Source organism: Agelaius phoeniceus, chromosome Z (genome assembly GCF_051311805.1).
Source record: "Agelaius phoeniceus isolate bAgePho1 chromosome Z, bAgePho1.hap1, whole genome shotgun sequence".
NCBI lineage: Eukaryota > Metazoa > Chordata > Aves > Passeriformes > Icteridae > Agelaius > Agelaius phoeniceus.
The window spans coordinates 37,361,243-37,387,874 of NC_135303.1; positions in this window are offsets into that span (position 1 = coordinate 37,361,243).

A 26,632-nucleotide genomic window follows, 5' to 3' on the forward strand; every position below is an offset into this window, starting at 1 on the left:
GGAGGCAACACAATTCCTTCAGAAGCTGCACCCTGCTTTCACGTGGAAGCTCGTCTGGGGAAAGTGAGCACGCAGCCTGTGTGTCGTGCTTGGTGGGAGAGGCAGCTGGAGCCTCCTGCCCCTGTGCTAGTGCTTTGAGGGCAAACGGGGATTTTCTTACCTTGGAGGGTTCCCAAGTGCTCTGGGGATGCCCGGAGGCAGACGAGGAGACCAGGATGTCGGTGCAGAGGCCGGGTCTGGCGCTGAGTGCAGAAGGCGGCTGCTCAGGGACAGCCCAGGAGCTGATCCTGCAGCTGCTGCTCCAGCGCTGCTCCAGCAGCGTTCCAGCAAGGGCCGCAGGAGCAGGAGACAACGACAGTTGCTATGGGCACAGCCCAACATTCCATCTAGAACCCCCGGGGGAGCCATGGGACAGAAAGGGGCATGGGCCGCCTCTGCCCCTTGTACTTCTTCTGCTGCAAGTTTGCTCTGAGAAGCTTCCCATTGGGCCTTTTCTCCTCAGTCGTCTGATGAGACGGGCAAAAGCAGTGCAGGGACAGCCCTGGCTCTTCCCGGTGCTTCTCTGCAAGGTGCCTCCAGCTGAAGGTGCACAGGAGCCTGCCTCTGTGCAAGGGCCCAGACCTCATCTCCTGCCCTGGAGAACCAGAAGGGCTCCTCCCACTGGCTCTCCTCCAGCTCTGAGAGGAGCTGGAATTTGCAAGTTGCCTAGCGCAGAGCCAACTCCAAAGCTTCCTCTCAAAGTGGAGGCATTCATCCTGCCCCCTTTCTCAATTCTCCTTTTGCTGCCCAATAATGTCACTGCATGGTTTCCCTCCTTTGGGCCTCTGAGCTGGTCTCTCACCTCATCACTCCTCCCTTGAAACTTGGAGAAACAGGATCTTTTTCAGGCCAACTGATGGGGACACACACACACACACCCAGGGACAGCACACGGGCATTTCTCTAGCAAACATTCAGGCAGAATTTCTAGATCCCTCTTCCAGCTCCCTTGGAGAAGCTCGGTGGTTGTCCCAAAAGACTCTGGCATTCCTCTAAGGAAGCAACACTTACAGAATTGCCTTTCCACACTGCTGGCCTTCACATTGCTTTTAACGCCTAGATCCCAGATATGAGAAAAAGCCAGGCAGCTTTGCTGCTTTCCTGCCTGTCCTTAAGGAAAAGCAAATCTTGCTTCAGTCCCAATCTTGCTTCCTTCCCAGCCTGCATGTTACCCACTGGCCAGCAAACTGAGGGGGCAGCTGGAACAAGTCCCACTGCAAGGCAGATACTTTGTAGCCTCCAAAGCCCACCTGCACCGGCTCCATCAGACAAGGGCAAGCTTGCCTCGGCTTCCCAGAAGCAGCCTGCCAATTGCCCCCTCCCTCGCCCCCTCTCCATCCACCCTCCACAGCCCCTGCCACCAAAGCCTTGCTAGGCACGGCCATTTGCTGGCCTCCATAAAAGAGTGACTTGGATTCTTCTTTGGCGCAAGTGCCCCAGCTGTGACAAGTCAGAGGATAATGATCACACCCGCTCGGCTTTAGCTAAGGAGATTGCTGGAGGCCCAGAGCGGGACACTGGTCCTTTCAGGAGAAACTGCAACTGAACTAGCCATGCCTTTGTGGTGCATGCCGATAGGAATTGGATAGAATCGGAGGGCTTAGAAACGTCCTCCAAGCTGGTCAGCTCCATCAGTCCCCCAAAATGAAAGAAATTTTTCTGTCTGGGCTCCAAAAAGGACTCAACCCGCTGCTTTTATGCCAGAAAATATGGTGAGACCAGACCACTCATCTAGATGCAATTCAGTGAATTAAACAAAGCCTCCCTTTCCACTCCCAGCTGAGATGTTGAGGAATCAAAGGCTGAAGCCCCAGCGGTATTTCACTGGCAGTAAAGGAGACACACGTCAGGAAGTCCTGCCAGCTGAGCAAGGGGCTGGGCCTGGGGGAGGTGGCGCCTGCCCAGCTTCTTCTCTCAGGGCAAGTGCCGTCTTTGCAACACCAGGCAAATGGAACAAACATTGCTGGAGTGCTTTCATACAGACAAACAGACAAAATGGAACAAACATTGGTTTAATGATAAAGACAGATTAGGTCTCAACAAAGGCAAAATGACAAAGAGCATATGGCAGAGCATACAAAACACCCAACCTCTGACATTTACTGATAAATCTAATAATACTAATGAGTCCTGAATAATACTAATGTACCTTAACTACTAAATTGAGGAGGTTACTATCATGTAAACTAACGAAGTAGAAGATTAAACAACCCAAAAAGCTTAAAAAACAGTCCTATTCCTGTCTAACTAATATCTAACAGTTGTATTCCTATCTAACTAATCTGCCTAACTCTTGCTAGCCCTGGACAACCTGCAGGGTTGTCTAATTTGGTCTTTTCTTCTTGGGGAGAGGCTCTGCTGTCTTCCGAGGCCGATGTCTTCTGCTGTGTTTGTTCCTTTCCTTCATGCTTTCAAACACCCTGCAAGATAGGAAGCAAACCATCCATTGCTCACGCTAGTACACACCATGAAACCAAGTGCCAAGATCTCCGTTTGAGTATGAATTTCTGTCTTTTCGGGCAGTGGCACATTTGTCAATGGATCAGCACCATGAGTCTGATGGTTCTACTTTCAATGCCTTGAAATGTCTTCCTCCTTTTGCTGCATCCTCTTTTGAATTTGATCAGCAGCATCAAACCAAGCTTTGATGGATCTATTCCTACTTGTATCAACTGGGTCTTGTTGGGGCACGGCAAGGTTTCATTGTGAAGGCTGGGTTTTACCTAAGCTCTTTGGGTTTGAGGTGGGTGTTAAGCTTGAGCACGGCTGCCGGGGGCGATGCTGCAAGTGCCCCCAGCTTCCCCTGCGGTGCCTTTGAAAAGGGTCAGCCCCTTTTAGTCCAAAGGCGCAGCTTTGAGCAGAAAGAGGAGGAACTTGCGCACCGTTTGCACTGCCCGCAGGGAAAGGGGCCTCCCGCCGAAGGGGGCGGCTGGCGCGGTTGGCAGCAGGGACACTGGGCGCTGCGAGCCCTCTTGCGGCTTCTCTTCCCTGTCTCCCCGTTCTCCTTTCTGGGAGGGCTTTTGCTCCTCTTTGCTTTGCCCACGCTCTGGAAATCAAAGAGTCCTTATCAATGCTTCCTTCCTCTCACAAAGCTGGAAATCAGAGCATCCAGCAGAAAAATCGATCGGCCTAAGCAAATCCTTCCAAAGCCTCAAGAGCTGAGAAAACGGCTGCCTTTGCCAATGGGCTGCGGCGGGCTGCCAACACAGAGCTTGGAGGAAAATACTCCTCTTTTCTACAGGCCAAAGGGGTGGGAGAAAGACCTGGCTATTTAGAGCTCTACATTTCTTATTTCTACCTTTCTGCCTAACATCTATTTCTCTCTGCTTTTCCTCCACAAATGTCTAGGCAATGGCATTTCAATTCAGTCCAATTAGGGTAGACACATGCTTAGCCATTTTCTAGTCCCCAAAATAATCTCCCTCCCTGTCTCTCTCTCTCTCTCTCTCTCTCTCTCTCTCTCACATGATGGGAAGCAAATTGCTCTTTGCCGCTAAGGAAAGATTTAGGGGAGCCACAGCACCAGCAGCTCCTTCTTGGGGACTATGCTGGCATGCTAGAAAAACTCCCTGAAAATCTGCAGCATATCCACAAAGGCAGCCTGGACTGCTGATGTCAGCAAGCAGTGGGGAATTTGGGGTCTGATTGGAGTCAGCGAGGGTGCCAGCCCTTGAGAAGCCCATCTGTAGAGAGTCAAAGCCCATTTTGGTGGCAGTGCTGCTTTCTTGGGTCAAAGTTAGGCTCCAGAATTGCATACTTCAGGGCAGCAGCACAAGGAAGGCCCGGGCAGCATCTGCTGTGCCTTTCCCAGCACATGGGACGATGTGATCCTGGCAAAGGGGCATCTGGCATGGCTCGCCAGCAGCTTTTCTCCCCTTCTCCCAGTTTCTCGACCTTCCTGGCACCTCTCCATTTTCTTGCCCCTCACCTGAGCAAGAGTGCTGGCAAGTTTATGCTCCTTTTTCCAGGAGTAGTAGTACTCCACACACTGGGCCACGGTCTTAGTCTGGATCTGTTGTGAAGAGAAAAAGAAGGAATCGAAAATGGTGTCGGGTGCACTGGGGAAAAAGTAGACTATGGAGTGAACTAGGAAGTAAAAGCATGAAGTAAATGGAGTAGGGTGTAAAATGAAATCAACATGGAGAAAGAGAGGCATCATGCAATGTCTTAAAGCGTGTCTTATGCTAGGTGCTAATACACGCAATGCACAGATCAACAACAAATCCACCTAGCACAGTTCTTCTTTCCCCGCTTCACTCCAGTTATGCCAGCACAGCGTCTTGTGGAAGCAGCAGCAGACCTGTGCCACAAGTCTGACAGAATAAAGCTTCATCTTCCAAAAGAGCTTGGAGAAAAGGGCTGGAGAGGCAGGATCATCCTTTTGACACAGGCTTTTGATGTCCCCTTTTGTTACTACTTGAAGATACTTGCTCCTTGAGAAGAGAGAGACTGAAGCCCAGTGCTTGTTCCCAGAAATAAGCAAGCTTTCCTGCTGCTGATCTGCTCGGGTAAAGAATGTCCCGTGGCTTTACCTGCTTCTGGATGAGATGAAAATCCTTGCCGTAGGTGTGGAAAGCCTTTTGGAAGGACTCCTTCTCCTCAGGTGTCCATCTATCAGAGCCTGGCAATAAAAAGCAGCGGCTAGTAAACAGATCCCTTGATCCACACCAAGTAGATTCCTCTGGCTGCCGAAAGAAAACGGTCGCAGGCCGTCATTCACGTGGGTGTACGTGTCTGCTCCCTCAGAAGGTCGTGAAGACAAGAGCAGGCATTGCCCGGGGAGAAGGATTGGAAAACAAGTAAAGCTGAAGGACTAGATGCTGGTGCTTTGCCCACCCACAGAGGAGACAAGACCTTGTGCTGGTGTTAAGCACAATTTCTTGAAGCAGAAACGCTTGCCACAACAATGAAGGGGCCGGCAGCATCTGTCAGGGACACAAGAAGCTCTGCTTTGCTTACCTGCGTAATGATAATCAGCCATGGGATGGCCTTGAGGTGTTGCAGGCCCCTCTGAGAGCAGCATCTCCAGAGCCTCCTGCAAGATCAAGAGGGAAAAGGCTTTAGCCGCCCCAGCACATTAAAAATGAGCCAAAAAATCACAGGTGCTGCCTTTCAGCTCCTTTGCCTCTCCAGACATTCAAGCGACTGTATCCCATGTGGGTGGAACACTGTCATTTGCTCCCAGTCCCTAGTTTTTGCTGCCCGACCCTTTGATCCTGGTCCCCAAGAGTGGCCTTTTGCTCACCAAGCTGAGGATTTTGCTGCTCCTGCAGCCAGAATGGCCTCAGCTGACTGAGGCTTCTGGGAATTTCCCCTCCAAATGTCTTAGAGAAGCCAAATCTCCAGGCCATTTACAAGGCAGCAGGACCTTCCACCGCCGCCGCCTCCAGGAGGGAGATTCTCCCTGCTGGAGCCCTTTGGGCTCAGCCCTGACGCAGCTGGAGGAGACCCAGCAGGCAGCAAGTGCTCTGCTCCCTGTTAAGACCCTTCTTCCAAGAGCAGCCAGGAAAGGCTGTCCCAGTGCCCAGGCCTTCTGCATTCCCTGTGCCCTCTCCTCTGCGCCCAAACAGCCGCTTCTTACCGGAACGCTGCCGCGTGCCTGGTGCAGGCAGTGCAGGGCGCGCTCCAGGTTAGCTGCTGCCCCGGGAATGCCACGGGAGCTGGCCATGTCCAACAGTTCTCTTACTGCAAGCACAAGAAAAAACCCACCGAAAGTCAGCCTGGAGGCCAGCAAAGGGCAAAGGTTGCCACGCAAGGCAGAAGGAAAGGCCGGCAGCTAAAGACAGCAGCTTGGAGAGAGAGCATGAAAAGGAGAGCAAAGACAGAGCCAGCTGAAGCAAGGGCCCACGCAGTGCTGGCTCTCCCTCCAAAGCAGCTTCTGTAAGAAGAAGTGGGGGCCAATCTCCCCTCTTCCAGTGGCAAACGGCCCTGACCAGTTTGGAGAGCAAGGTGCTTGCTCTTTCTCCTTGCCTCTAACACTTCTACATGGGAAGATGGGCGAGACAAGGAGAGAAGCAGAGCCTGCAAAACGCTGCCTTTTTAGGCATAAGGAGCCTTTTCAAGACCCAAGTAGCTCAGGGCTGGAAGCAAAGCTTGAAGCAAAGCTACCTCTGTCAGGTTTTTCCATGTCAGAGTCATCCTCTCCCCAGGGCTTCCAGACCAGGCTTGCAGGCTCTTCATCCTCACTTGCTGCTCTGTTCTGCAGCTCTGGGAGCTCAGCCTGAAAGTCGCTGCCAACATTGATGTGTCTAAAGGAAGAAGGAGGTGGAGGTGAGAAAGGCAAGTGGTCAAGAGAGCCTTGCTGTGCACCCACAGGCTTGAACCAATCCCAGCCTGACTGTGAAAGAGCAGTTCTCCTCCTCGCCATTCCTCCAGTTTGCTGTCCTTTAACCCTAGGCCAAAACTCACGGCTGAATCTGGGCTCTTGCTTTCCTTTTCATTGTGCCTCTCCTTTCCACCTGAAAGAGATCAAAGCAATGCTCCAGTTCAAAATCCTTCTGCCAAGGATGTGTCAGTAGCCTTCCTTCTCATCCTCATCATTGCAAAGCCCGAGCTCCCGTGTCCCAGCTCCTTTCTCTTTGCTCTCATTGCTGCCTTTTTGACATGGAATGTCCTAGGCAGGACCCTCCAGCAGTCAGCAGCTTCCTCAGGAGGGCAAGCAGAAGGCCATGCACTACTCTCTTCACTCCCGGGGCCACGGAGAAGAGCCAAGAGAATGGCAGGGGAGATGTGCCAGTGCAGGCTTAGGTTGGATCGAAGGAAAAGCTTCTTCAGCCAGAGGCTGCTTGGGCACTGCAACAGCCTCCCCAGGGAAGGGGGCACAGCACCAAGGCTGACTGAGCTCCAAAAGTGTTTGGACACTGCTCTTGGGCACAGGCTGTGATTGTTGAGGCTGCCCCGGGCAGGCCCTGCAGTTGGGCTCAGTGATCTTTCAGAATCCCTTCCAAGCCAGAAAATTCTGTGCTACTGTGATTGTGCTCTTGAGGAGATGGCATTTGACGGCCGCCCCTGAGCATGAGGTAGAACCAGCCCTATGTGCACTGAAAAAAGAATCTCTAAAGATCTTAAAATAGAAGGGATCTATAGGCGATGTAAATACGTAAGTAGATAAGAATTGCTGATCCCAGATGGTTTTTGAAGTTGAAAGCCTGTGTTTGCAGAGAAGCCCAGTCAAATGCTTCCATGCCCTGAACGACAGGGATGCCAGAGGAGAAGTGGCATCATTGTGCTGTTTGAAGCTTTGGAGCGGGTGTGAGCAGAGTCAGGGCATAAGGGGATTTGTTGACACTGAAGCCCTGACCTGCTCAGCCAGGAACAATTTGTTTTGGGGTCAGCACAAGATAGTTTGAGGACTGAAATGGGTGCCAAGAACGTTTAATCAGGTGATGCGTGGACGAGGATCTGCAACTGCACTGGGACACCTCTCTAGGTCCTCTATGGAAAGGTCTGTGTTTCCCCTGGAGGCAACACAATTCCTTCAGAAGCTGCACCCTGCTTTCACGTGGAAGCTCGTCTGGGGAAAGTGAGCACGCAGCCTGTGTGTCGTGCTTGGTGGGAGAGGCAGCTGGAGCCTCCTGCCCCTGTGCTAGTGCTTTGAGGGCAAACGGGGATTTTCTTACCTTGGAGGGTTCCCAAGTGCTCTGGGGATGCCCGGAGGCAGACGAGGAGACCAGGATGTCGGTGCAGAGGCCGGGTCTGGCGCTGAGTGCAGAAGGCGGCTGCTCAGGGACAGCCCAGGAGCTGATCCTGCAGCTGCTGCTCCAGCGCTGCTCCAGCAGCGTTCCAGCAAGGGCCGCAGGAGCAGGAGACAACGACAGTTGCTATGGGCACAGCCCAACATTCCATCTAGAACCCCCGGGGGAGCCATGGGACAGAAAGGGGCATGGGCCGCCTCTGCCCCTTGTACTTCTTCTGCTGCAAGTTTGCTCTGAGAAGCTTCCCATTGGGCCTTTTCTCCTCAGTCGTCTGATGAGACGGGCAAAAGCAGTGCAGGGACAGCCCTGGCTCTTCCCGGTGCTTCTCTGCAAGGTGCCTCCAGCTGAAGGTGCACAGGAGCCTGCCTCTGTGCAAGGGCCCAGACCTCATCTCCTGCCCTGGAGAACCAGAAGGGCTCCTCCCACTGGCTCTCCTCCAGCTCTGAGAGGAGCTGGAATTTGCAAGTTGCCTAGCGCAGAGCCAACTCCAAAGCTTCCTCTCAAAGTGGAGGCATTCATCCTGCCCCCTTTCTCAATTCTCCTTTTGCTGCCCAATAATGTCACTGCATGGTTTCCCTCCTTTGGGCCTCTGAGCTGGTCTCTCACCTCATCACTCCTCCCTTGAAACTTGGAGAAACAGGATCTTTTTCAGGCCAACTGATGGGGACACACACACACACACCCAGGGACAGCACACGGGCATTTCTCTAGCAAACATTCAGGCAGAATTTCTAGATCCCTCTTCCAGCTCCCTTGGAGAAGCTCGGTGGTTGTCCCAAAAGACTCTGGCATTCCTCTAAGGAAGCAACACTTACAGAATTGCCTTTCCACACTGCTGGCCTTCACATTGCTTTTAACGCCTAGATCCCAGATATGAGAAAAAGCCAGGCAGCTTTGCTGCTTTCCTGCCTGTCCTTAAGGAAAAGCAAATCTTGCTTCAGTCCCAATCTTGCTTCCTTCCCAGCCTGCATGTTACCCACTGGCCAGCAAACTGAGGGGGCAGCTGGAACAAGTCCCACTGCAAGGCAGATACTTTGTAGCCTCCAAAGCCCACCTGCACCGGCTCCATCAGACAAGGGCAAGCTTGCCTCGGCTTCCCAGAAGCAGCCTGCCAATTGCCCCCTCCCTCGCCCCCTCTCCATCCACCCTCCACAGCCCCTGCCACCAAAGCCTTGCTAGGCAGGGCCATTTGCTGGCCTCCATAAAAGAGTGACTTGGATTCTTCTTTGGCGCAAGTGCCCCAGCTGTGACAAGTCAGAGGATAATGATCACACCCGCTCGGCTTTAGCTAAGGAGATTGCTGGAGGCCCAGAGCGGGACACTGGTCCTTTCAGGAGAAACTGCAACTGAACTAGCCATGCCTTTGTGGTGCATGCCGATAGGAATTGGATAGAATCGGAGGGCTTAGAAACGTCCTCCAAGCTGGTCAGCTCCATCAGTCCCCCAAAATGAAAGAAATTTTTCTGTCTGGGCTCCAAAAAGGACTCAACCCGCTGCTTTTATGCCAGAAAATATGGTGAGACCAGACCACTCATCTAGATGCAATTCAGTGAATTAAACAAAGCCTCCCTTTCCACTCCCAGCTGAGATGTTGAGGAATCAAAGGCTGAAGCCCCAGCGGTATTTCACTGGCAGTAAAGGAGACACACCTCAGGAAGTCCTGCCAGCTGAGCAAGGGGCTGGGCCTGGGGGAGGTGGCGCCTGCCCAGCTTCTTCTCTCAGGGCAAGTGCCGTCTTTGCAACACCAGGCAAATGGAACAAACATTGCTGGAGTGCTTTCATACAGACAAACAGACAAAATGGAACAAACATTGGTTTAATGATAAAGACAGATTAGGTCTCAACAAAGGCAAAATGACAAAGAGCATATGGCAGAGCATAGACAACACCCAACCTCTGACATTTACTGATAAATCTAATAATACTAATGAGTCCTGAATAATACTAATGTACCTTAACTACTAAATTGAGGAGGTTACTATCATGTAAACTAACGAAGTAGAAGATTAAACAACCCAAAAAGCTTAAAAAACAGTCCTATTCCTGTCTAACTAATATCTAACAGTTGTATTCCTATCTAACTAATCTGCCTAACTCTTGCTAGCCCTGGACAACCTGCAGGGTTGTCTAATTTGGTCTTTTCTTCTTGGGGAGAGGCTCTGCTGTCTTCCGAGGCCGATGTCTTCTGCTGTGGTTGTTCCTTTCCTTCATGCTTTCAAACACCCTGCAAGATAGGAAGCAAACCATCCATTGCTCACGCTAGTACACACCATGAAACCAAGTGCCAAGATCTCCGTTTGAGTATGAATTTCTGTCTTTTCGGGCAGTGGCACATTTGTCAATGGATCAGCACCATGAGTCTGATGGTTCTACTTTCAATGCCTTGAAATGTCTTCCTCCTTTTGCTGCATCCTCTTTTGAATTTGATCAGCAGCATCAAACCAAGCTTTGATGGATCTATTCCTACTTGTATCAACTGGGTCTTGTTGGGGCACGGCAAGGTTTCATTGTGAAGGCTGGGTTTTACCTAAGCTCTTTGGGTTTGAGGTGGGTGTTAAGCTTGAGCACGGCTGCCGGGGGCGATGCTGCAAGTGCCCCCAGCTTCCCCTGCGGTGCCTTTGAAAAGGGTCAGCCCCTTTTAGTCCAAAGGCGCAGCTTTGAGCAGAAAGAGGAGGAACTTGCGCACCGTTTGCACTGCCCGCAGGGAAAGGGGCCTCCCGCCGAAGGGGGCGGCTGGCGCGGTTGGCAGCAGGGACACTGGGCGCTGCGAGCCCTCTTGCGGCTTCTCTTCCCTGGCTCCCCCTTCTCCTTTCTGGGAGGGCTTTTGCTCCTCTTTGCTTTGCCCACGCTCTGGAAATCAAAGAGTCCTTATCAATGCTTCCTTCCTCTCACAAAGCTGGAAATCAGAGCATCCAGCACAAAAATCGATCGGCCTAAGCAAATCCTTCCAAAGCCTCAAGAGCTGAGAAAACGGCTGCCTTTGCCAATGGGCTGCGGCGGGCTGCCAAGCCAGAGCTTGGAGGAAAATACTCCTCTTTTCTACAGGCCAAAGGGGTGGGAGAAAGACCTGGCTATTTAGAGCTCTACATTTCTTATTTCTACCTTTCTGCCTAACATCTATTTCTCTCTGCTTTTCCTCCACAAATGTCTAGGCAATGGCATTTCAATTCAGTCCAATTAGGGTAGACACATGCTTAGCCATTTTCTAGTCCCCAAAATAATCTCCCTCCCTGTCTCTCTCTCTCTCTCTCTCTCTCTCTCTCTCTCACATGATGGGAAGCAAATTGCTCTTTGCCGCTAAGGAAAGATTTAGGGGAGCCACAGCACCAGCAGCTCCTTCTTGGGGACTATGCTGGCATGCTAGAAAAACTCCCTGAAAATCTGCAGCATATCCACAAAGGCAGCCTGGACTGCTGATGTCAGCAAGCAGTGGGGAATTTGGGGTCTGATTGGAGTCAGCGAGGGTGCCAGCCCTTGAGAAGCCCATCTGTAGAGAGTCAAAGCCCATTTTGGTGGCGGTGCTGCTTTCTTGGGTCAAAGTTAGGCTCCAGAATTGCATACTTCAGGGCAGCAGCACAAGGAAGGCCCGGGCAGCATCTGCTGTGCCTTTCCCAGCACATGGGACGATGTGATCCTGGCAAAGGGGCATCTGGCATGGCTCGCCAGCAGCTTTTCTCCCCTTCTCCCAGTTTCTCGACCTTCCTGGCACCTCTCCATTTTCTTGCCCCTCACCTGAGCAAGAGTGCTGGCAAGTTTATGCTCCTTTTTCCAGGAGTAGTAGTACTCCACACACTGGGCCACGGTCTTAGTCTGGATCTGTTGTGAAGAGAAAAAGAAGGAATCGAAAATGGTGTCGGGTGCACTGGGGAAAAAGTAGACTATGGAGTGAACTAGGAAGTAAAAGCATGAAGTAAATGGAGTAGGGTGTAAAATGAAATCAACATGGAGAAAGAGAGGCATCATGCAATGTCTTAAACCCTGTATGATGCTAGGTGCTAATACACGCAATGCACAGATCAACAACAAATCCACCTAGCACAGTTCTTCTTTCCCCGCTTCACTCCAGTTATGCCAGCACAGCGTCTTGTGGAAGCAGCAGCAGACCTGTGCCACAAGTCTGACAGAATAAAGCTTCATCTTCCAAAAGAGCTTGGAGAAAAGGGCTGGAGAGGCAGGATCATCCTTTTGACACAGGCTTTTGATGTCCCCTTTTGTTACTACTTGAAGATACTTGCTCCTTGAGAAGAGAGAGACTGAAGCCCAGTGCTTGTTCCCAGAAATAAGCAAGCTTTCCTGCTGCTGATCTGCTCGGGTAAAGAATGTCCCGTGGCTTTACCTGCTTCTGGATGAGATGAAAATCCTTGCCGTAGGTGTGGAAAGCCTTTTGGAAGGACTCCTTCTCCTCAGGTGTCCATCTATCAGAGCCTGGCAATAAAAAGCAGCGGCTAGTAAACAGATCCCTTGATCCACACCAAGTAGATTCCTCTGGCTGCCGAAAGAAAACGGTCGCAGGCCGTCATTCACGTGGGTGTACGTGTCTGCTCCCTCAGAAGGTCGTGAAGACAAGAGCAGGCATTGCCCGGGGAGAAGGATTGGAAAACAAGTAAAGCTGAAGGACTAGATGCTGGTGCTTTGCCCACCCACAGAGGAGACAAGACCTTGTGCTGGTGTTAAGCACAATTTCTTGAAGCAGAAACGCTTGCCACAACAATGAAGGGGCCGGCAGCATCTGTCAGGGACGCAAGAAGCTCTGCTTTGCTTACCTGCGTAATGATAATCAGCCATGGGATGGCCTTGAGGTGTTGCAGGCCCCTCTGAGAGCAGCATCTCCAGAGCCTCCTGCAAGATCAAGAGGGAAAAGGCTTTAGCCGCCCCAGCACATTAAAAATGAGCCAAAAAATCACAGGTGCTGCCTTTCAGCTCCTTTGCCTCTCCAGACATTCAAGCGACTGTATCCCATGTGGGTGGAACACTGTCATTTGCTCCCAGTCCCTAGTTTTTGCTGCCCGACCCTTTGATCCTGGTCCCCAAGAGTGGCCTTTTGCTCACCAAGCTGAGGATTTTGCTGCTCCTGCAGCCAGAATGGCCTCAGCTGACTGAGGCTTCTGGGAATTTCCCCTCCAAATGTCTTAGAGAACCCAAATCTCCAGGCCATTTACAAGGCAGCAGGACCTTCCGCCGCCGCCGCCTCCAGGAGGGAGATTCTCCCTGCTGGAGCCCTTTGGGCTCAGCCCTGACGCAGCTGGAGGAGACCCAGCAGGCAGCAAGTGCTCTGCTCCCTGTTAAGACCCTTCTTCCAAGAGCAGCCAGGAAAGGCTGTCCCAGTGCCCAGGCCTTCTGCATTCCCTGTGCCCTCTCCTCTGCGCCCAAACAGCCGCTTCTTACCGGAACGCTGCCGCGTGCCTGGTGCAGGCAGTGCAGGGCGCGCTCCAGGTTAGCTGCTGCCCCGGGAATGCCACGGGAGCTGGCCATGTCCAACAGTTCTCTTACTGCAAGCACAAGAAAAAACCCACCGAAAGTCAGCCTGGAGGCCAGCAAAGGGCAAAGGTTGCCACGCAAGGCAGAAGGAAAGGCCGGCAGCTAAAGACAGCAGCTTGGAGAGAGAGCATGAAAAGGAGAGCAAAGACAGAGCCAGCTGAAGCAAGGGCCCACGCAGTGCTGGCTCTCCCTCCAAAGCAGCTTCTGTAAGAAGAAGTGGGGGCCAATCTCCCCTCTTCCAGTGGCAAACGGCCCTGACCAGTTTGGAGAGCAAGGTGCTTGCTCTTTCTCCTTGCCTCTAACACTTCTACATGGGAAGATGGGCGAGACAAGGAGAGAAGCAGAGCCTGCAAAACGCTGCCTTTTTAGGCATAAGGAGCCTTTTCAAGACCCAAGTAGCTCAGGGCTGGAAGCAAAGCTTGAAGCAAAGCTACCTCTGTCAGGTTTTTCCATGTCAGAGTCATCCTCTCCCCAGGGCTTCCAGACCAGGCTTGCAGGCTCTTCATCCTCACTTGGTGCTCTGTTCTGCAGCTCTGGGAGCTCAGCCTGAAAGTCGCTGCCAACATTGATGTGTCTAAAGGAAGAAGGAGGTGGAGGTGAGAAAGGCAAGTGGTCAAGAGAGCCTTGCTGTGCACCCACAGGCTTGAACCAATCCCAGCCTGACTGTGAAAGAGCAGTTCTCCTCCTCGCCATTCCTCCAGTTTGCTGTCCTTTAACCCTAGGCCAAAACTCACGGCTGAATCTGGGCTCTTGCTTTCCTTTTCATTGTGCCTCTCCTTTCCACCTGAAAGAGATCAAAGCAATGCTCCAGTTCAAAATCCTTCTGCCAAGGATGTGTCAGTAGCCTTCCTTCTCATCCTCATCATTGCAAAGCCCGAGCTCCCGTGTCCCAGCTCCTTTCTCTTTGCTGTCATTGCTGCCTTTTTGACATGGAATGTCCTAGGCAGGACCCTCCAGCAGTCAGCAGCTTCCTCAGGAGGGCAAGCAGAAGGCCATGCACTACTCTCTTCACTCCCGGGGCCACGGAGAAGAGCCAAGAGAATGGCAGGGGAGATGTGCCAGTGCAGGCTTAGGTTGGATCGAAGGAAAAGCTTCTTCAGCCACAGGCTGCTTGGGCACTGCAACAGCCTCCCCAGGGAAGGGGGCACAGCACCAAGGCTGACTGAGCTCCAAAAGTGTTTGGACACTGCTCTTGGGCACAGGCTGTGATTGTTGAGGCTGCCCCGGGCAGGCCCTGCAGTTGGGCTCAGTGATCTTTCAGAATCCCTTCCAAGCCAGAAAATTCTGTGCTACTGTGATTGTGCTCTTGAGGAGATGGCATTTGACGGCCGCCCCTGAGCATGAGGTAGAACCAGCCCTATGTGCACTGAAAAAAGAATCTCTAAAGATCTTAAAATAGAAGGGATCTATAGGCGATGTAAATACGTAAGTAGATAAGAATTGCTGATCCCAGATGGTTTTTGAAGTTGAAAGCCTGTGTTTGCAGAGAAGCCCAGTCAAATGCTTCCATGCCCTGAACGACAGGGATGCCAGAGGAGAAGTGGCATCATTGTGCTGTTTGAAGCTTTGGAGCGGGTGTGAGCAGAGTCAGGGCATAAGGGGATTTGTTGACACTGAAGCCCTGACCTGCTCAGCCAGGAACAATTTGTTTTGGGGTCAGCACAAGATAGTTTGAGGACTGAAATGGGTGCTAAGAACGTTTAATCAGGTGATGCGTGGACGAGGATCTGCAACTGCACTGGGACACCTCTCTAGGTCCTCTATGGAAAGGTCTGTGTTTCCCCTGGAGGCAACACAATTCCTTCAGAAGCTGCACCCTGCTTTCACGTGGAAGCTCGTCTGGGGAAAGTGAGCACGCAGCCTGTGTGTCGTGCTTGGTGGGAGAGGCAGCTGGAGCCTCCTGCCCCTGTGCTAGTGCTTTGAGGGCAAACGGGGATTTTCTTACCTTGGAGGGTTCCCAAGTGCTCTGGGGATGCCCGGAGGCAGACGAGGAGACCAGGATGTCGGTGCAGAGGCCGGGTCTGGCGCTGAGTGCAGAAGGCGGCTGCTCAGGGACAGCCCAGGAGCTGATCCTGCAGCTGCTGCTCCAGCGCTGCTCCAGCAGCGTTCCAGCAAGGGCCGCAGGAGCAGGAGACAACGACAGTTGCTATGGGCACAGCCCAACATTCCATCTAGAACCCCCGGGGGAGCCATGGGACAGAAAGGGGCATGGGCCGCCTCTGCCCCTTGTACTTCTTCTGCTGCAAGTTTGCTCTGAGAAGCTTCCCATTGGGCCTTTTCTCCTCAGTCGTCTGATGAGACGGGCAAAAGCAGTGCAGGGACAGCCCTGGCTCTTCCCGGTGCTTCTCTGCAAGGTGCCTCCAGCTGAAGGTGCACAGGAGCCTGCCTCTGTGCAAGGGCCCAGACCTCATCTCCTGCCCTGGAGAACCAGAAGGGCTCCTCCCACTGGCTCTCCTCCAGCTCTGAGAGGAGCTGGAATTTGCAAGTTGCCTAGCGCAGAGCCAACTCCAAAGCTTCCTCTCAAAGTGGAGGCATTCATCCTGCCCCCTTTCTCAATTCTCCTTTTGCTGCCCAATAATGTCACTGCATGGTTTCCCTCCTTTGGGCCTCTGAGCTGGTCTCTCACCTCATCACTCCTCCCTTGAAACTTGGAGAAACAGGATCTTTTTCAGGCCAACTGATGGGGACACACACACACACACCCAGGGACAGCACACGGGCATTTCTCTAGCAAACATTCAGGCAGAATTTCTAGATCCCTCTTCCAGCTCCCTTGGAGAAGCTCGGTGGTTGTCCCAAAAGACTCTGGCATTCCTCTAAGGAAGCAACACTTACAGAATTGCCTTTCCACACTGCTGGCCTTCACATTGCTTTTAACGCCTAGATCCCAGATATGAGAAAAAGCCAGGCAGCTTTGCTGCTTTCCTGCCTGTCCTTAAGGAAAAGCAAATCTTGCTTCAGTCCCAATCTTGCTTCCTTCCCAGCCTGCATGTTACCCACTGGCCAGCAAACTGAGGGGGCAGCTGGAACAAGTCCCACTGCAAGGCAGATACTTTGTAGCCTCCAAAGCCCACCTGCACCGGCTCCATCAGACAAGGGCAAGCTTGCCTCGGCTTCCCAGAAGCAGCCTGCCAATTGCCCCCTCCCTCGCCCCCTCTCCATCCACTCTCCACAGCCCCTGCCACCAAAGCCTTGCTAGGCAGGGCCATTTGCTGGCCTCCATAAAAGAGTGACTTGGATTCTTCTTTGGCGCAAGTGCCCCAGCTGTGACAAGTCAGAGGATAATGATCACACCCGCTCGGCTTTAGCTAAGGAGATTGCTGGAGGCCCAGAGCGGGACACTGGTCCTTTCAGGAGAAACTGCAACTGAACTAGCCATGCCTTTGTGGTGCATGCCGATAGGAATTGGATAGAATCGGAGGGCTTAGAAACGTCCTCCAAGCTGGTCAGCTCCATCAGTCCCCCAAAATGAAAGCAAGTTTTCTGTCTGGGCTCCAAAAAGGACTCAACCCGCTGCTTTTATGCCAGAAAATATGGTGAGACCAGACCACTCATCTAGATGCAATTCAGTGAATTAAACAAAGCCTCCCTTTCCACTCCCAGCTGAGATGTTGAGGAATCAAAGGCTGAAGCCCCAGCGGTATTTCACTGGCAGTAAAGGAGACACACGTCAGGAAGTCCTGCCAGCTGAGCAAGGGGCTGGGCCTGGGGGAGGTGGCGCCTGCCCAGCTTCTTCTCTCAGGGCAAGTGCCGTCTTTGCAACACCAGGCAAATGGAACAAACATTGCTGGAGTGCTTTCATACAGACAAACAGACAAAATGGAACAAACATTGGTTTAATGATAAAGACAGATTAGGTCTCAACAAAGGCAAAATGACAAAGAGCATATGGCAGAGCATACAAAACACCCAACCTCTGACATTTACTGATAAATCTAATAATACTAATGAGTCCTGAATAATACTAATGTACCTTAACTACTAAATTGAGGAGGTTACTATCATGTAAACTAACGAAGTAGAAGATTAAACAACCCAAAAAGCTTAAAAAACAGTCCTATTCCTGTCTAACTAATATCTAACAGTTGTATTCCTATCTAACTAATCTGCCTAACTCTTGCTAGCCCTGGACAACCTGCAGGGTTGTCTAATTTGGTCTTTTCTTCTTGGGGAGAGGCTCTGCTGTCTTCCGAGGCCGATGTCTTCTGCTGTGGTTGTTCCTTTCCTTCATGCTTTCAAACACCCTGCAAGATAGGAAGCAAACCATCCATTGCTCACGCTAGTACACACCATGAAACCAAGTGCCAAGATCTCCGTTTGAGTATGAATTTCTGTCTTTTCGGGCAGTGGCACATTTGTCAATGGATCAGCACCATGAGTCTGATGGTTCTACTTTCAATGCCTTGAAATGTCTTCCTCCTTTTGCTGCATCCTCTTTTGAATTTGATCAGCAGCATCAAACCAAGCTTTGATGGATCTATTCCTACTTGTATCAACTGTGTCTTGTTGGGGCACGGCAAGGTTTCATTGTGAAGGCTGGGTTTTACCTAAGCTCTTTGGGTTTGAGGTGGGTGTTAAGCTTGAGCACGGCTGCCGGGGGCGATGCTGCAAGTGCCCCCAGCTTCCCCTGCGGTGCCTTTGAAAAGGGTCAGCCCCTTTTAGTCCAAAGGCGCAGCTTTGAGCAGAAAGAGGAGGAACTTGCGCACCGTTTGCACTGCCCGCAGGGAAAGGGGCCTCCCGCCGAAGGGGGCGGCTGGCGCGGTTGGCAGCAGGGACACTGGGCGCTGCGAGCCCTCTTGCGGCTTCTCTTCCCTGGCTCCCCCTTCTCCTTTCTGGGAGGGCTTTTGCTCCTCTTTGCTTTGCCCACGCTCTGGAAATCAAAGAGTCCTTATCAATGCTTCCTTCCTCTCACAAAGCTGGAAATCAGAGCATCCAGCACAAAAATCTATCGGCCTAAGCAAATCCTTCCAAAGCCTCAAGAGCTGAGAAAACGGCTGCCTTTGCCAATGGGCTGCGGCGGGCTGCCAAGCCAGAGCTTGGAGGAAAATACTCCTCTTTTCTACAGGCCAAAGGGGTGGGAGAAAGACCTGGCTATTTAGAGCTCTACATTTCTTATTTCTACCTTTCTGCCTAACATCTATTTCTCTCTGCTTTTCCTCCACAAATGTCTAGGCAATGGCATTTCAATTCAGTCCAATTAGGGTAGACACATGCTTAGCCATTTTCTAGTCCCCAAAATAATCTCCCTCCCTGTCTCTCTCTCTCTCTCTCTCTCTCTCTCTCTCTCACATGATGGGAAGCAAATTGCTCTTTGCCGCTAAGGAAAGATTTAGGGGAGCCACAGCACCAGCAGCTCCTTCTTGGGGACTATGCTGGCATGCTAGAAAAACTCCCTGAAAATCTGCAGCATATCCACAAAGGCAGCCTGGACTGCTGATGTCAGCAAGCAGTGGGGAATTTGGGGTCTGATTGGAGTCAGCGAGGGTGCCAGCCCTTGAGAAGCCCATCTGTAGAGAGTCAAAGCCCATTTTGGTGGCGGTGCTGCTTTCTTGGGTCAAAGTTAGGCTCCAGAATTGCATACTTCAGGGCAGCAGCACAAGGAAGGCCCGGGCAGCATCTGCTGTGCCTTTCCCAGCACATGGGACGATGTGATCCTGGCAAAGGGGCATCTGGCATGGCTCGCCAGCAGCTTTTCTCCCCTTCTCCCAGTTTCTCGACCTTCCTGGCACCTCTCCATTTTCTTGCCCCTCACCTGAGCAAGAGTGCTGGCAAGTTTATGCTCCTTTTTCCAGGAGTAGTAGTACTCCACACACTGGGCCATGGTCTTAGTCTGGATCTGTTGTGAAGAGAAAAAGAAGGAATCGCAAATGGTGTCGGGTGCACTGGGGAAAAAGTAGACTATGGAGTGAACTAGGAAGTAAAAGCATGAATGAAATGGAGTAGGGTGTAAAATGAAATCAACATGGAGAAAGAGAGGCATCATGCAATGTCTTAAACCCTGTATGATGCTAGGTGCTAATACACGCAATGCACAGATCAACAACAAATCCACCTAGCACAGTTCTTCTTTCCCCGCTTCACTCCAGTTATGCCAGCACAGCGTCTTGTGGAAGCAGCAGCAGACCTGTGCCACAAGTCTGACAGAATAAAGCTTCATCTTCCAAAAGAGCTTGGAGAAAAGGGCTGGAGAGGCAGGATCATCCTTTTGACACAGGCTTTTGATGTCCCCTTTTGTTACTACTTGAAGATACTTGCTCCTTGAGAAGAGAGAGACTGAAGCCCAGTGCTTGTTCCCAGAAATAAGCAAGCTTTCCTGCTGCTGATCTGCTCGGGTAAAGAATGTCCCGTGGCTTTACCTGCTTCTGGATGAGATGAAAATCCTTGCCGTAGGTGTGGAAAGCCTTTTGGAAGGACTCCTTCTCCTCAGGTGTCCATCTATCAGAGCCTGGCAATAAAAAGCAGCGGCTAGTAAACAGATCCCTTGATCCACACCAAGTAGATTCCTCTGGCTGCCGAAAGAAAACGGTCGCAGGCCGTCATTCACGTGGGTGTACGTGTCTGCTCCCTCAGAAGGTCGTGAAGACAAGAGCAGGCATTGCCCGGGGAGAAGGATTGGAAAACAAGTAAAGCTGAAGGACTAGATGCTGGTGCTTTGCCCACCCACAGAGGAGACAAGACCTTGTGCTGGTGTTAAGCACAATTTCTTGAAGCAGAAACGCTTGCCACAACAATGAAGGGGACGGCAGCATCTGTCAGGGACGCAAGAAGCTCTGCTTTGCTTACCTGCGTAATGATAATCAGCCATGGGATGGCCTTGAGCTGTTGCAGGCCCCTCTGAGAGCAGCATCTCCAGAGCCTCCTGCAAGATCAAGAGGGAAAAGGCTTTAGCCGCCCCAGCACATTAAAAATGAGCCAAAAAATCACAGGTGCTGCCTTTCAGCTCCTTTGCCTCTCCAGACATTCAAGCGACTCTATCCCATGTGGGTGAAACACTGTCATTTGCTCCCAGTCCCTAGTTTTTGCTGCCCAACCCTTTGATCCTGGTCCCCAAGAGTGGCCTTTTGCTCACCAAGCTGAGGATTTTGCTGCTCCTGCAGCCAGAATGGCCTCAGCTGACTGAGGCTTCTGGGAATTTCCCCTCCTAAGGTCTTAGAGAACCCAAATCTCCAGGCCATTTACAAGGCAGCAGGACCTTCCACCGCCGCCGCCTCCAGGAGGGAGATTCTCCCTGCTGGAGCCCTTTGGGCTCAGCCCTGACGCAGCTGGAGGAGACCCAGCAGGCAGCAAGTGCTCTGCTCCCTGTTAAGACCCTTCTTCCAAGAGCAGCCAGGAAAGGCTGTCCCAGTGCCCAGGCCTTCTGCATTCCCTGTGCCCTCTCCTCTGCGCCCAAACAGCCGCTTCTTACCGGAACGCTGCCGCGTGCCTGGTGCAGGCAGTGCAGGGCGCGCTCCAGGTTAGCTGCTGCCCCGGGAATGCCACGGGAGCTGGCCATGTCCAACAGTTCTCTTACTGCAAGCACAAGAAAAAACCCACCGAAAGTCAGCCTGGAGGCCAGCAAAGGGCAAAGGTTGCCACGCAAGGCAGAAGGAAAGGCCGGCAGCTAAAGACAGCAGCTTGGAGAGAGAGCATGAAAAGGAGAGCAAAGACAGAGCCAGCTGAAGCAAGGGCCCACGCAGTGCTGGCTCTCCCTCCAAAGCAGCTTCTGTAAGAAGAAGTGGGGGCCAATCTCCCCTCTTCCAGTGGCAAACGGCCCTGACCAGTTTGGAGAGCAAGGTGCTTGCTCTTTCTCCTTGCCTCTAACACTTCTACATGGGAAGATGGGCGAGACAAGGAGAGAAGCAGAGCCTGCAAAACGCTGCCTTTTTAGGCATAAGGAGCCTTTTCAAGACCCAAGTAGCTCAGGGCTGGAAGCAAAGCTTGAAGCAAAGCTACCTCTGTCAGGTTTTTCCATGTCAGAGTCATCCTCTCCCCAGGGCTTCCAGACCAGGCTTGCAGGCTCTTCATCCTCACTTGGTGCTCTGTTCTGCAGCTCTGGGAGCTCAGCCTGAAAGTCGCTGCCAACATTGATGTGTCTAAAGGAAGAAGGAGGTGGAGGTGAGAAAGGCAAGTGGTCAAGAGAGCCTTGCTGTGCACCCACAGGCTTGAACCAATCCCAGCCTGACTGTGAAAGAGCAGTTCTCCTCCTCGCCATTCCTCCAGTTTGCTGTCCTTTAACCCTAGGCCAAAACTCACGGCTGAATCTGGGCTCTTGCTTTCCTTTTCATTGTGCCTCTCCTTTCCACCTGAAAGAGATCAAAGCAATGCTCCAGTTCAAAATCCTTCTGCCAAGGATGTGTCAGTAGCCTTCCTTCTCATCCTCATCATTGCAAAGCTCGAGCTCCCGTGTCCCAGCTCCTTTCTCTTTGCTGTCATTGCTGCCTTTTTGACATGGAATGTCCTAGGCAGGACCCTCCAGCAGTCAGCAGCTTCCTCAGGAGGGCAAGCAGAAGGCCATGCACTACTCTCTTCACTCCCGGGGCCACGGAGAAGAGCCAAGAGAATGGCAGGGGAGATGTGCCAGTGCAGGCTTAGGTTGGATCGAAGGAAAAGCTTCTTCAGCCAGAGGCTGCTTGGGCACTGCAACAGCCTCCCCAGGGAAGGGGGCACAGCACCAAGGCTGACTGAGCTCCAAAAGTGTTTGGACACTGCTCTTGGGCACAGGCTGTGATTGTTGAGGCTGCCCCGGGCAGGCCCTGCAGTTGGGCTCAGTGATCTTTCAGAATCCCTTCCAAGCCAGAAAATTCTGTGCTACTGTGATTGTGCTCTTGAGGAGATGGCATTTGACGGCCGCCCCTGAGCATGAGGTAGAACCAGCCCTATGTGCACTGAAAAAAGAATCTCTAAAGATCTTAAAATAGAAGGGATCTATAGGCGATGTAAATACGTAAGTAGATAAGAATTGCTGATCCCAGATGGTTTTTGAAGTTGAAAGCCTGTGTTTGCAGAGAAGCCCAGTCAAATGCTTCCATGCCCTGAACGACAGGGATGCCAGAGGAGAAGTGCCATCATTGTGGTGTTTGAAGCTTTGGAGCGGGTGTGAGCAGAGTCAGGGCATAAGGGGATTTGTTGACACTGAAGCCCTGACCTGCTCAGCCAGGAACAATTTGTTTTGGGGTCAGCACAAGATAGTTTGAGGACTGAAATGGGTGCCAAGAACGTTTAATCAGGTGATGCGTGGACGAGGATCTGCAACTGCACTGGGACACCTCTCTAGGTCCTCTATGGAAAGGTCTGTGTTTCCCCTGGAGGCAACACAATTCCTTCAGAAGCTGCACCCTGCTTTCACGTGGAAGCTCGTCTGGGGAAAGTGAGCACGCAGCCTGTGTGTCGTGCTTGGTGGGAGAGGCAGCTGGAGCCTCCTGCCCCTGTGCTAGTGCTTTGAGGGCAAACGGGGATTTTCTTACCTTGGAGGGTTCCCAAGTGCTCTGGGGATGCCCGGAGGCAGACGAGGAGACCAGGATGTCGGTGCAGAGGCCGGGTCTGGCGCTGAGTGCAGAAGGCGGCTGCTCAGGGACAGCCCAGGAGCTGATCCTGCAGCTGCTGCTCCAGCGCTGCTCCAGCAGCGTTCCAGCAAGGGCCGCAGGAGCAGGAGACAACGACAGTTGCTATGGGCACAGCCCAACATTCCATCTAGAACCCCCGGGGGAGCCATGGGACAGAAAGGGGCATGGGCCGCCTCTGCCCCTTGTACTTCTTCTGCTGCAAGTTTGCTCTGAGAAGCTTCCCATTGGGCCTTTTCTCCTCAGTCGTCTGATGAGACGGGCAAAAGCAGTGCAGGGACAGCCCTGGCTCTTCCCGGTGCTTCTCTGCAAGGTGCCTCCAGCTGAAGGTGCACAGGAGCCTGCCTCTGTGCAAGGGCCCAGACCTCATCTCCTGCCCTGGAGAACCAGAAGGGCTCCTCCCACTGGCTCTCCTCCAGCTCTGAGAGGAGCTGGAATTTGCAAGTTGCCTAGCGCAGAGCCAACTCCAAAGCTTCCTCTCAAAGTGGAGGCATTCATCCTGCCCCCTTTCTCAATTCTCCTTTTGCTGCCCAATAATGTCACTGCATGGTTTCCCTCCTTTGGGCCTCTGAGCTGGTCTCTCACCTCATCACTCCTCCCTTGAAACTTGGAAAAACAGGATCTTTTTCAGGCCAACTGATGGGGACACACACACACACACCCAGGGACAGCACACGGGCATTTCTCTAGCAAACATTCAGGCAGAATTTCTAGATCCCTCTTCCAGCTCCCTTGGAGAAGCTCGGTGGTTGTCCCAAAAGACTCTGGCATTCCTCTAAGGAAGCAACACTTACAGAATTGCCTTTCCACACTGCTGGCCTTCACATTGCTTTTAACGCCTAGATCCCAGATATGAGAAAAAGCCAGGCAGCTTTGCTGCTTTCCTGCCTGTCCTTAAGGAAAAGCAAATCTTGCTTCAGTCCCAATCTTGCTTCCTTCCCAGCCTGCATGTTACCCACTGGCCAGCAAACTGAGGGGGCAGCTGGAACAAGTCCCACTGCAAGGCAGATACTTTGTAGCCTCCAAAGCCCACCTGCACCGGCTCCATCAGACAAGGGCAAGCTTGCCTCGGCTTCCCAGAAGCAGCCTGCCAATTGCCCCCTCCCTCGCCCCCTCTCCATCCACCCTCCACAGCCCCTGCCACCAAAGCCTTGCTAGGCAGGGCCATTTGCTGGCCTCCATAAAAGAGTGACTTGGATTCTTCTTTGGCGCAAGTGCCCCAGCTGTGACAAGTCAGAGGATAATGATCACACCCACTCGGCTTTAGCTAAGGAGATTGCTGGAGGCCCAGAGCGGGACACTGGTCCTTTCAGGAGAAACTGCAACTGAACTAGCCATGCCTTTGTGGTGCATGCCGATAGGAATTGGATAGAATCGGAGGGCTTAGAAACGTCCTCCAAGCTGGTCAGCTCCATCAGTCCCCCAAAATGAAAGAAATTTTTCTGTCTGGGCTCCAAAAAGGACTCAACCCGCTGCTTTTATGCCAGAAAATATGGTGAGACCAGACCACTCATCTAGATGCAATTCAGTGAATTAAACAAAGCCTCCCTTTCCACTCCCAGCTGAGATGTTGAGGAATCAAAGGCTGAAGCCCCAGCGGTATTTCACTGGCAGTAAAGGAGACACACGTCAGGAAGTCCTGCCAGCTGAGCAAGGGGCTGGGCCTGGGGGAGGTGGCGCCTGCCCAGCTTCTTCTCTCAGGGCAAGTGCCGTCTTTGCAACACCAGGCAAATGGAACAAACATTGCTGGAGTGCTTTCATACAGACAAACAGACAAAATGGAACAAACATTGGTTTAATGATAAAGACAGATTAGGTCTCAACAAAGGCAAAATGACAAAGAGCATATGGCAGAGCATACAAAACACCCAACCTCTGACATTTACTGATAAATCTAATAATACTAATGAGTCCTGAATAATACTAATGTACCTTAACTACTAAATTGAGGAGGTTACTATCATGTAAACTAACGAAGTAGAAGATTAAACAACCCAAAAAGCTTAAAAAACAGTCCTATTCCTGTCTAACTAATATCTAACAGTTGTATTCCTATCTAACTAATCTGCCTAACTCTTGCTAGCCCTGGACAACCTGCAGGGTTGTCTAATTTGGTCTTTTCTTCTTGGGGAGAGGCTCTGCTGTCTTCCGAGGCCGATGTCTTCTGCTGTGGTTGTTCCTTTCCTTCATGCTTTCAAACACCCTGCAAGATAGGAAGCAAACCATCCATTGCTCACGCTAGTACACACCATGAAACCAAGTGCCAAGATCTCCGTTTGAGTATGAATTTCTGTCTTTTCGGGCAGTGGCACATTTGTCAATGGATCAGCACCATGAGTCTGATGGTTCTACTTTCAATGCCTTGAAATGTCTTCCTCCTTTTGCTGCATCCTCTTTTGAATTTGATCAGCAGCATCAAACCAAGCTTTGATGGATCTATTCCTACTTGTATCAACTGTGTCTTGTTGGGGCACGGCAAGGTTTCATTGTGAAGGCTGGGTTTTACCTAAGCTCTTTGGGTTTGAGGTGGGTGTTAAGCTTGAGCACGGCTGCCGGGGGCGATGCTGCAAGTGCCCCCAGCTTCCCCTGCGGTGCCTTTGAAAAGGGTCAGCCCCTTTTAGTCCAAAGGCGCAGCTTTGAGCAGAAAGAGGAGGAACTTGCGCACCGTTTGCACTGCCCGCAGGGAAAGGGGCCTCCCGCCGAAGGGGGCGGCTGGCGCGGTTGGCAGCAGGGACACTGGGCGCTGCGAGCCCTCTTGCGGCTTCTCTTCCCTGGCTCCCCCTTCTCCTTTCTGGGAGGGCTTTTGCTCCTCTTTGCTTTGCCCACGCTCTGGAAATCAAAGAGTCCTTATCAATGCTTCCTTCCTCTCACAAAGCTGGAAATCAGAGCATCCAGCAGAAAAATCGATCGGCCTAAGCAAATCCTTCCAAAGCCTCAAGAGCTGAGAAAACGGCTGCCTTTGCCAATGGGCTGCGGCGGGCTGCCAACACAGAGCTTGGAGGAAAATACTCCTCTTTTCTACAGGCCAAAGGGGTGGGAGAAAGACCTGGCTATTTAGAGCTCTACATTTCTTATTTCTACCTTTCTGCCTAACATCTATTTCTCTCTGCTTTTCCTCCACAAATGTCTAGGCAATGGCATTTCAATTCAGTCCAATTAGGGTAGACACATGCTTAGCCATTTTCTAGTCCCCAAAATAATCTCCCTCCCTGTCTCTCTCTCTCTCTCTCTCTCTCTCTCTCTCTCACATGATGGGAAGCAAATTGCTCTTTGCCGCTAAGGAAAGATTTAGGGGAGCCACAGCACCAGCAGCTCCTTCTTGGGGACTATGCTGGCATGCTAGAAAAACTCCCTGAAAATCTGCAGCATATCCACAAAGGCAGCCTGGACTGCTGATGTCAGCAAGCAGTGGGGAATTTGGGGTCTGATTGGAGTCAGCGAGGGTGCCAGCCCTTGAGAAGCCCATCTGCAGAGAGTCAAAGCCCATTTTGGTGGCGGTGCTGCTTTCTTGGGTCAAAGTTAGGCTCCAGAATTGCATACTTCAGGGCAGCAGCACAAGGAAGGCCCGGGCAGCATCTGCTGTGCCTTTCCCAGCACATGGGACGATGTGATCCTGGCAAAGGGGCATCTGGCATGGCTCGCCAGCAGCTTTTCTCCCCTTCTCCCAGTTTCTCGACCTTCCTGGCACCTCTCCATTTTCTTGCCCCTCACCTGAGCAAGAGTGCTGGCAAGTTTATGCTCCTTTTTCCAGGAGTAGTAGTACTCCACACACTGGGCCACGGTCTTAGTCTGGATCTGTTGTGAAGAGAAAAAGAAGGAATCGAAAATGGTGTCGGGTGCACTGGGGAAAAAGTAGACTATGGAGTGAACTAGGAAGTAAAA